The sequence below is a fragment of the Notamacropus eugenii genome, chromosome 3 (genome assembly GCF_028372415.1).
Source record: "Notamacropus eugenii isolate mMacEug1 chromosome 3, mMacEug1.pri_v2, whole genome shotgun sequence".
NCBI lineage: Eukaryota > Metazoa > Chordata > Mammalia > Diprotodontia > Macropodidae > Notamacropus > Notamacropus eugenii.
The window spans coordinates 318,018,587-318,028,890 of NC_092874.1; positions in this window are offsets into that span (position 1 = coordinate 318,018,587).

Genomic DNA, 10,304 nt, shown 5'->3' on the forward strand with positions numbered 1-10,304 from the left:
TGTTCTTCATAACTTTTTAAGATTCATTTTTAATTGCTTTGTGGTTGTAGTTCTTTCTGTTTACATTGTCGTCATCATGTATATTGTTTCCTTGCTCTGCTTTATTCATTTGGTGTCAATTTATGTCTTTCTGTGCTTGTCCATATTCAACATATGCATCACTTCTTCATGTTGTTGTTTAGTGATGTTCAATTCTTCATGATCCCATTTGGAGTTTTCTTGGCAGGGATGCTGGAGTGGCTTACCATTTCCTTCTCCAGCTCATTTTATGGATGAGGAAATGGAGGCAAAAGCCAGGGTCACATAACTAGTAAGTATCTGAGGCCAGATTTGAAGTGGTGAAGATGAGTCTTCCTGATTCCAGGCACAGGGCTCTATCCACTGAGCCACTTAGTTGCCCATAGATAATTTCTTACAGTATAGTAATATTCCATTATATTCATGCTTCCTAATTTGTTGATTCAATCTTGTTCTATGGGTATTTACTTGGTTTCCAGTTCTTTACTACCACAAAAAAAATGGCACTATAAATATTTTGGTGTATCTTGGGATTAGTTTTTATCAATGACTTTCTTTGGGTATATACCTAGTAGAGAAATTTATAGGTCAAAGTTTGTGGACATTTTAGTAATTTTATTTGCGTGATTCCAGTTGCTTTCCAAAATGGTTGTACTAGTCCACAGGTCCACCAACAATGCATGAGTGTTATTTAATTTCCATAATCCCTTCAATATTGATTTTGATCATTTTTTTTCTCATATTTGCAAATTTTCTGGGTGTGAGGTAAAACCTCAACATTGTTTTCATTTGCAATACTCTTAGTTAGTGATTTGTGACATTCTTTCTTATGGTTGTTTAATAGTTTGCAATTATTTTGAGAACTACTTGTTCATATCCTTAAACCATTTATCTATTGGGGAATGGTTTTTGTTTGTATGTTATGGATATCATACCCTTATCCAAAAAATCTTCTGTGCAGAGACAAAACTAATACATATAGGATAAGATAAAATGTCATAAAGTGGGGGAGAAATGTTTGTATCAAGCTTCATAATAAGATCTTAAAGTGAAACATTTAGGTTGTTTTCACCTCAGTGCTTGAGGCAGCTAGATGGCTCAGTGGATAGAATGCTGGATCTGAAGTCAGGAGGACCTGAGTTCAAATCCAGCCTCAGTCACTTACTAGTGGTCATGTGATCCTGGACAAGTCATTTAACCTGTTTGCCTTAACCATTAAAGAAGGAAATGGAAAACCATTCCATCTTTGCCAAGAAAATTCCCACATAGGCTCATGAAGAATTGGATATAACTGAACAAAACTACCTTAGGGACCAACTGAAAGCTCAAACAAAAAAGTTATTGAGTAGTCTATAGAGAAGAAGGAGGGTCAATTCCATTTCCTTTTTTAACTGTTTCTATCTTTTAAATTATTTTTCTTGCTATTTTTCTTTCCAACATGGTTAATATGGAAATATGTTTTGTAACTTCATAGGTATAATGGGTATCATATTTCTTACCTTTTCAATGGGGAGGAGAAGGGAGGAAAGGAGAGAATTCAGAAAGAAAAATGTTTTTTTAATTTGAAAACTTTTAAACAAAAGTAGATTTGCTTTTAAAAATAAAGTAGGGGGGCGGAGCCAAGATGGCGGAGTAGAAAGACACACATACACTAGCTCCTAACCCACAGCCCGTAAAATATCTGTAAAAAAGAACTACCAACAAATTCTGGAGAAGCAGAAGCCACAGAACAACAGACCAGAAGAGATTTCTGTTCCAGAGAGCCTGAAAACCTCTCTCAAAAAGTCCTTCACGCTGCGGACCTGGAGCCCAGCCCAGCCCTGCGTTGGCCGCGTGGCACTGAGAGGAGTGGATCTGAGCAGGCTTCAGGGACAGAATCTCCAGCGGCCACACGGGTCCCTCCACCCACAGGTGACAAGGGTCAGTGAGAGGGTCTCTTTGGCTGGTCGAGAGGGGAGTGGGGTGCCCCCATAACTCAGGCCCCCTCGGGAGGCAGCAGCAGGGTGGCAGCAGACAGGGGCTCCCCAAGCAGACAGGAACCCAGATCCATTGTTGATGGTCTCTGCATAAACCCCCTGAGGGAACTGAGCCTGAGAGGCGGCCCTGCCCCTACCTGAGCACCTGAACTTAATCTCACACTGAATAGCAGCCCTGCCCCGACCCAAAGCCCTGAGTCTGGGAAGCAGCATCTGAATCTCAGACCCCAAGTGCTGGCTGGGCGGACCGGGAGGTGAAGTGGGTGTGAAGAGAATATTCAGAAGTCAAGTCACTGGCTGGGAAAATGCCCAGAAAAGGGGAAAAAAAAATAAGACTATAGAAGGTTACTTTCTTGGTGAACAAGTATTTCCTCCCTTCCTTTCTGATGAGGAAGAACAATGCTTACCATCAGGGAAAGACACAGAAGTCAAGGCTTCTGTATCCCAGCCCACCCAATGAGCTCAGGCCATGGAAGAGCTCAAAAAGGATTTTGAAAATCAAGTTAGAGAGGTGAAGGAAAAACTGGGAAGAGAATTGAGTGACATGCAAGCAAAGCATGAAAAACAAGTAAACACCCTGCTAAAGGAGACCCAAAAAAATGCTGAAGAAAATAACACCTTGAAAAATAGGCTAACTCAGTTGGCAAAAGAGGTTCAAAAAGCCAATGAGGAGAAGAATGCTTTCAAAAGCAGAATTAGCCAAATGGAAAAGGAGGTTCAAAGGCTCACTGAAGAAAATAGTTCTTTCAAAATTAAAATGGCACAGATGGAGGCTAATGACTTTATGAGAAACCAAGAAATCACAAAACAAAACCAAAAGAATGAAAAAATGTAAGATAATGTGAAATATCTTATTGGAAAAACAACTGACCTGGAAAATAGATCCAGGAGAGACAATTTAAAAATTATGGGACTACCTGAAAGCCATGATCAAAAAAAGAGCCTAGATATCATCTTTCATCAAATTATCAAGGAAAACTGCCCTGAGATTCTAGAACCAGAGGACAAAATAAATATTGAAAGAATCTACCCATCACCACCTGAAAGAGATCCAAAAAGAGAAACTCCTAGGAACATTGTGGCCAAATTCCAGAGTTCCCAGGTCAAGGAGAAAATATTGCAAGGAGCTAGAAAGAAACAATTCCAGTACTGTGGAAATACAATCAGGATAACACAAGACCTAGCAGCTTCTACATTAAGGGATTGAAGGGCATGGAATAGGATATTCCAGAAGTCAAAGGAACTAGGACTAAAACCAAGAATCACCTACCCAGCAAAACTGAGTATAATACTTCAGAGGAAAAATTGGTCTTTCAATGAAATAGAAGACTTTCAAGCATTCTTGATGAAAAGACCAGAGCTGAAAAGAAAATTTGACTTTCAAACACAAGAATGAAGAGAAGCATGAAAAGGTAAACAGCAAAGAGAAGTCATAAGGGACTTATAAAAGTTGAACTGTTTACATTCCTACATGGAAAGATAATATTTGTAACTTTTGAAACTATTCAGTATCTGGGTACTGGGTGGGATTACACACACACACATAGAGACAAAATGCACAGAGTGAATTGAAGAGGATGAGATCATATCTTAAAAAAATGAAATCAAGCAGTGAGAGAGAAATATATTGGGAGGAGAAAGGGAGAAATGGAATGGGGCAAATTATCTCTCATAAAAGAGGCAAGCAAAAGATTTATTCATGGAGGGATAAAGAGGGGAGGGGAGAGAAAAACATGAAGTTTACTCTCATCACACTAAGAAAGGAATAAAATGCACACTCATTTTGGTATGAAAACATATCTTACAATGCAGGAAAGTGGGGGATAAGGGGATAAGCAGGGTGGGGAGGATGATGGAAGGGAGGGCATGGGGAGGAGGGAGCAATTTGAGGTCAACACTCATGGGGAGGGACAGAATCAAAAGAGAGAATAGATGTAATGGGGGGCAGGATAGGATGGAGGGAAATATAGTTAGTCTTATACAACACAACCATTATGGAAGTCATTTGCAAAACTACACAGATCTGGCCTATATTGAATTGCTTGCCTTCCAAAGGGAAGGGGTGGGGAGGGAGGGAGGAAAAGAAGTTGGAACTCAAAGTTTTAGGAACAACTGTCGAGTATTTTTCTTGCCACTTGGAAATAAGAAATACAGGTAAAGGAGTATAGAACGTTATTTGGCCCTACAAGACAAAAGAGAAGATGGAGACAAGGGCAGATAGGGATGATAGAAGAGAGAGCAGATTGGTGATAGGGGCAATTAGAATGCTCGGTGTTTTGGGGTGGGGGGAGGGGACAAAAGTGGAGAAAATTTGGAACCCAAAATTTTGTTAAAATGAATGTTAAAAGTCAAATAAATAAATAAATTTTTGAACAAAAAACAAAATAAAATAAAAAATAAAATAAAATAAAAATCATTTATATTTTGTTACATTACCTTCATATCATCAAAGGGGATAATACATGTAAAACACCTTGCAAAGTGTTAAATAAATGTTAGCTACTTCTGAATATTCTTTCTCTTGCCTCCTGTACCCAGCAAGCCTATCCTTATTTTTTTTTAAAAAAGAGCTTTAAAAAGAAAGAGAAAAAAAGTAACTCAGAAAAGCCAACCAACATCCACCAAGTCTGATAATGTCCCAAATCCAGGCTCCCATCTGCAAAGAAGAGGGGTCAATGCATTTAAAAAAAACTCTTGTATAGATCCAATCGTCTTGATACAACTTCTTTTAAAAAAAATATGAGAGGCTCCAGGTCATACTGGGTTGAATTCCAGACTTGGCATCAGGTTAGATGAAGGTCCAAATCCTACCTCTGGATACTTATTTGCGGTACGACCACCAGCAACTCACTTTGCCTTTCTGAACTCTGGCTTCTTCCTCTGTAAAAGGTGAATGACAAAAATTCCTAACTCACAAAATGATTGTGGGTTCAAGTGAGATACTTTAAACAACTATATGTCAGTTAATATACAGTCAAAAATGTGTTTAGTCCAAGCCTTTAAACTGTAGGCAATTGTGAAGTAAAGAATGAAGGTGCTTTTGTTTGGAGCTTGGATTCCAAGTTCACGTATATATGTTGCTGGGGAGGGGGAAGGGGATGATACAGAAAGTGAATGCTTATTTCAGAACTGTACAATTCTGTCACCAAAGTAAAACTCCCTGCCGGGTCAGGCCAACAAGAACAGTCCACCTTTATTTGTGTTTCTTTAACATTCTAGAATCACCGCCTAAGCATCCTTTTAATTGCCTCATTTAAATATCTTCCTGCCTCCAAGTCAATGCCCACATGGTTTAAAGGGCAGTCTTGATTCACAGAACTGAGGCAAGCACCTTGAAGGTGGCTGCATTTTAATTCTTTCTTTCCCAGCACATGCCTGAAGGGTTAAAAAGACAAGAAAAAGAGAGAAAAGATAAAGATACGTAAAACAAATAAATAAATAAATAAGGGACACACTTTCATTTTCGTCAATAGGCACATCTTGATCTCAAGGATGTCTTATTATGGGGCCACTATCCAATTTAGACTCTCCTCCCTTTTCATCACCACAATTAATGCAATAGCTTCATAGTTGGCCTTCCTCTTTCTAGTCTTTCATCTATTCAACAGCCAATTAAATAGTCCTAAAAAACAGATTTGATCATGTCACACCTGCTTAAAATTTTTTTAAAGGGTTCCATGTATCAGTTTTAAGGTAAAATGTAAGCTTCTCAAACTGACATCTAAAGCTCTCTTCAGTTTGATTCCAACCTATGTTTCCTAATGGATTTTATATTACTCCCTTTTATGCAGGTTACATTTCAGCCAACTGCACAACCAACTAACTCCCTGAACTCAGCATTCTATCTCCTGATTCCATATGTCTTCCTATACTACACCCCCTGAACTAAGGAAGCACCCTTCCTCAGCATCCTTGGCCTCCTTTAAAGGTTCAGTTCAAACCCCACCTAGCTCCTAAAGAAAATCTTTCCTGATGCCCCCCTCTGAGTTATTAGTGGCCTTTGTCCCACCAAATTGTCTTCTATTTATTTATTTGTACACATGTTGCATCTCCCAACTAGACGGTGAGCTCCCTAAGGGTAGAAATTATTTCATTTTTTTCTGTCTTTCTATTCCCTCAGAAGAGGGAAGCTCAGCTTCCTGCCCATGATAGGTTCTAGATAAAGGTTTGTTAGATTATTTGGTGATCGTCCCACTGCCAGTGGCATGAGAGCATTAGAACAGGCCATCTTCATTTACCTTGTATCTGAATCTCCCAAGAGAGTTTCCTATACAAAGACCCCTAAACAGTAGCTTTAGCTTTCTCCCCACTAAATTCACATCTAGGAGTTACAGTTTCTAGCCATTTTGTTCACACTCCTATAGCTAGAAGGAAATGGGGACAAATTGATAAACATAACACCCCCTCCTCTCCCTGTTTCTGAATTAGTAGAAATGTCTGAGAAACTCTAAATGAGATTTATTGTGCCCTAGAGAACTGAGACACTGATAGTTAATTTTCCAGTTCTTGTACCAAGAGCCATGTCACAGTCTTCTCGCTGCTTAGGAAGCTCTGCAGGTAATTGAGATTCCCATTTCTGACCATAATTTTTATATTTCCGATATATCTCTGTCAAGCAAACCTGGGAGTTGAGAAGTCCATCTGTTCTACTGTGTTCACTTAGCTTTTTCTTTCTAATAAAGCCTCCCACACTTTGCATTTGAAATGTCTTTTAAAAGGGCTGGAGGTACAATTGCCAGTGCAACCCTTGATAAAGTTTTTCCTCCCAGGCAGAGGATGTTTTCTTCCCTTAGGTGCTGGGCCCCATACTGCTTCATTCATCAAGGATGCCCTTCAAACATGCAAATATGTCTTGAATGGAAGTCTTCATAGAAATGGCTATTGTTTAATATGCCCTAGGATTGTCATTCAAACTTAGCCTGAATAGGAAATGAAGGCCATCTTTTAAATAGGGGAAAGGACCAGTCTCCTTGCAGTTTTCACAGACAAGGGCGATATTTCCTCAAAGTCCAGCTGAGAAAGTCAGAAGTCTAAAGATATGGTTAAAAAACAAAGCAGTAAAACAGATGTTCCTATCTTCCAGACCCTCTCCCTGGTGTGGGGGGAGGAAGGAATATACATTCTATGGCACTAAACCCACATATAAATAATCTAAATCATTCAGAGGGTAGCTTTGTAGGGAGTGGTAACCTATCAATTCATCAGTCAACAAGTATTTACTGAGCACTTACTGAGTGCCCAGATGTGACAAGAGATTAGCCAGAGGCACACTGTAAGGTCAGTTCCTAGAATACTGACAGTAAGGCTCAGTCCTTAATCAGAGGAGTGATGGCTCCTCCAATTTACAGAAGGAATCACGAACATTATCATAACAACAATAGCAATAATGGATAATTATAAAACACCATAAGTTTTCTTAAGGGCTTTATATTTGATCCAATAATCCTCTCAATACAAAAATACCTGTGAGGCAGGTATTAAAAGTGATATCATACCCATTTTGCAGGTGAGTCAATTGAGGTTCAGAGATGTTAGTAATTGGTCTATCATCACATGCCAAGCAATACACTTCATATCAAGAGCCCAGAACAAATGCCACCATTATGCTGTTAGATAATCTTATAAATACTTAAGGAAATTTCAGATCTCTTCTCAGGTTGCATTCTATAAGGTAATAGCTTGAAGAGAGAGTCAGCTTGGCAAAGTTCCATGTTCTAGGCTGAATCATTTCAGGCTCCATCACAAGCCTAAATTGGTTCCCTGAGCAGTGGCTCCACTTGAGAAATGAAGGAGGAACCAGTCCTTAATCATGAAATCCTAAATGGACTTGGAGGGCAATTTCTATTTTTATTATTAAATGTTTTCAAAATAAAAAAATCTGTCTTTTCTCCCTCCAACCTACCCCATCCCCGAAAAGGAAAGAAAGAGAAACAAACCCACTGTTATAAACATATATAATCACGCAAAACAAATTCCCTCACTGACCATGATCCAAAAATAAGTCTTGAAGTACATTCTGACAACATTACCTGTCAGAAAGTGGCTAGCATGTTTCTTCATGAGTAGTCTGGAATCTTGGCTGATCATTCTGTTGATTAGAGTTCCTAAGTCTTTCAAAGTTACTAGTATTTTTTAATATTGTTATCACTGTTCTTCTGGTTCTCCTTACTTCATGCTATGTAGGGTTCATACATGTCCACCTAGGGTTTTCTGAAATCATCCCCTTCATCATTTCTTATAGCTCAATTGTATTCCATCACATTAATATATCACAACTTGTAACAGCAAGGACCCCGGCATACACAAGAGGGCCTGCTGTATGGATTGTTAAATCTGATTTTTTTAAGAGGAAAGCAACTTTTGAGGGGTCAACAATCTACTTCACTCAAGCACTATATATCATTCACTTACTTCAGGGGGAAAATCAGCACCCTGAACTTCAGAGAAAATATAGAGAAATAAAAACTAACAGACAAACCCAACTGTCTGACTATTGCCTACCTGTACATAGTTACCAAACAGGGAAGCACCAACATATGTGTTTTCAAAGCCAAAGGGTTTCTTAATGGTTACCCAGAGTCACATTTGGCCAAACAAACATCTCCAATAAGTCAGCCCCAACGCAAAATCTCACCTCAAAGTATATACACACTTTTCAGAACCAGAGGGCATCATAACCCTTCAGAACCAGTGCCTCACTAGAAATTAACAAAAGGTATGGGCCTTCCTACAAAACAAATCTTCCCTAATCAAGCTTCCACTAATGGGTGGGGAAAATCTTTAACTCTCATTAATATTACACTTGTTCAGCCTTTCTCCAATTGGTGGGCACCCCTTCAGTTTCCAATTCTTTGCCATTGCACAAAAAGAAAGTTTCATATAGCCTTCGTTATGGTGTATTTTACTCACAGCTACTCTATGCCGTAATCTCCCCTTCCTCTTATTCCTCTCTGTTCTCTCTTCTCTCTCCTATTTCCCTGTTAAATGAAGTGTATTTCTGAACACAGATGTATTTTTCTCTCCTTTGATCCCTTCAGATGTTTATGAATTTTAAGTAATAATTGCTTCCCCTACCCCTTACTTGTTGTTTGTTTCGATTTCTCCTTGTGCATTCTGGTTATGTGAGATAATTTCCCCCTTCCTAGTATGTTGCTCCCTATCCCTTTCCACTCTTCTTTTAAGAACACCAAACATAATAGAACCACTCCTAGATCCTCTAATTAGACTCCTTCTATGACCTCTGATGATAAGATTCTGAGAAGATACATTTATCATCTTTCCATATTAAAATATAATCAACTTATCTTCATTTAGCTCCTTATTGTCACTTATTATCACTCATTCGTAGTTACCTGTTTGTGTTTCTCTTGACTCCTGTGTATGAAGTTTAAAAGTTTCTATACGATCTTTTCATCATGAGTGCTTGGAAATCTACTATTTTATTCAAGGTATATTTTTTCCTGTGTAGGATTATTCTGTTTTTCTGGGCAAGTTATTGTCGGTTGAAAGTCATATAACTACTGTCATCTGTAATACAGTGTTATAAACTCTCCCATTCCTTTATAGTTGTGGCAGCTAAATGGTGTACAGTCCTGATTATGGCTCCTTAGTACTTGAATTATTTAGTTCTGTGTGCATGTATCATTTTTTTCTTCCAGACCTGGAAGCTCTAAATTTTGGCTAATATATTCTTGGGAATTTTATTTTTGGGGGGTTCTTTTAAGAGGTGATTCTTTTTATTTCACTTTGCACTATGGTTCTAAGGGATGTTGATTTTTTTTAAAGATTTCTTGAAATACACTGTTTCATAATTTTTAAAAATATACCATTATGCTTTTTTCTTTTTGCTATGGCTTCCTGGCAACCCAACAATTCTTAAATTCTGTTTTCAATCTTTTTTTCAGGTCAATTATTCTTGCTATGAGATGCCTTATATTTTCTTCCTTTTTAATTTATTCTTTTGGCTTTGTTTAATGCTTCTTATTGTGTCATAAAGTCATTAACTCCTATTTGGTCCATTCTAATTTTTAGTTTGTTGTTTGGTTAAGGTTTTGTACTTCTTATATTAAGCTATTCATTCCCTTTCAAAGTCTTCCTTCCTCCCCATGACTCTCATTTCTTTTCCATTTTTACCTCTAGTATTTTCATTTCCTTTGTGAGGACATATTAAAATTTCTTATTAAACTCTTGATTCATTTATTCTAGAAATTCTAGTTGAACTTGTGCCCAAGCTGTATGTTTCTCTGAGGTGTTGCTTATCAATATTTTGAATTCATTCCCTTTTTCTCAACTTGTGTCTTAAGCATCCCT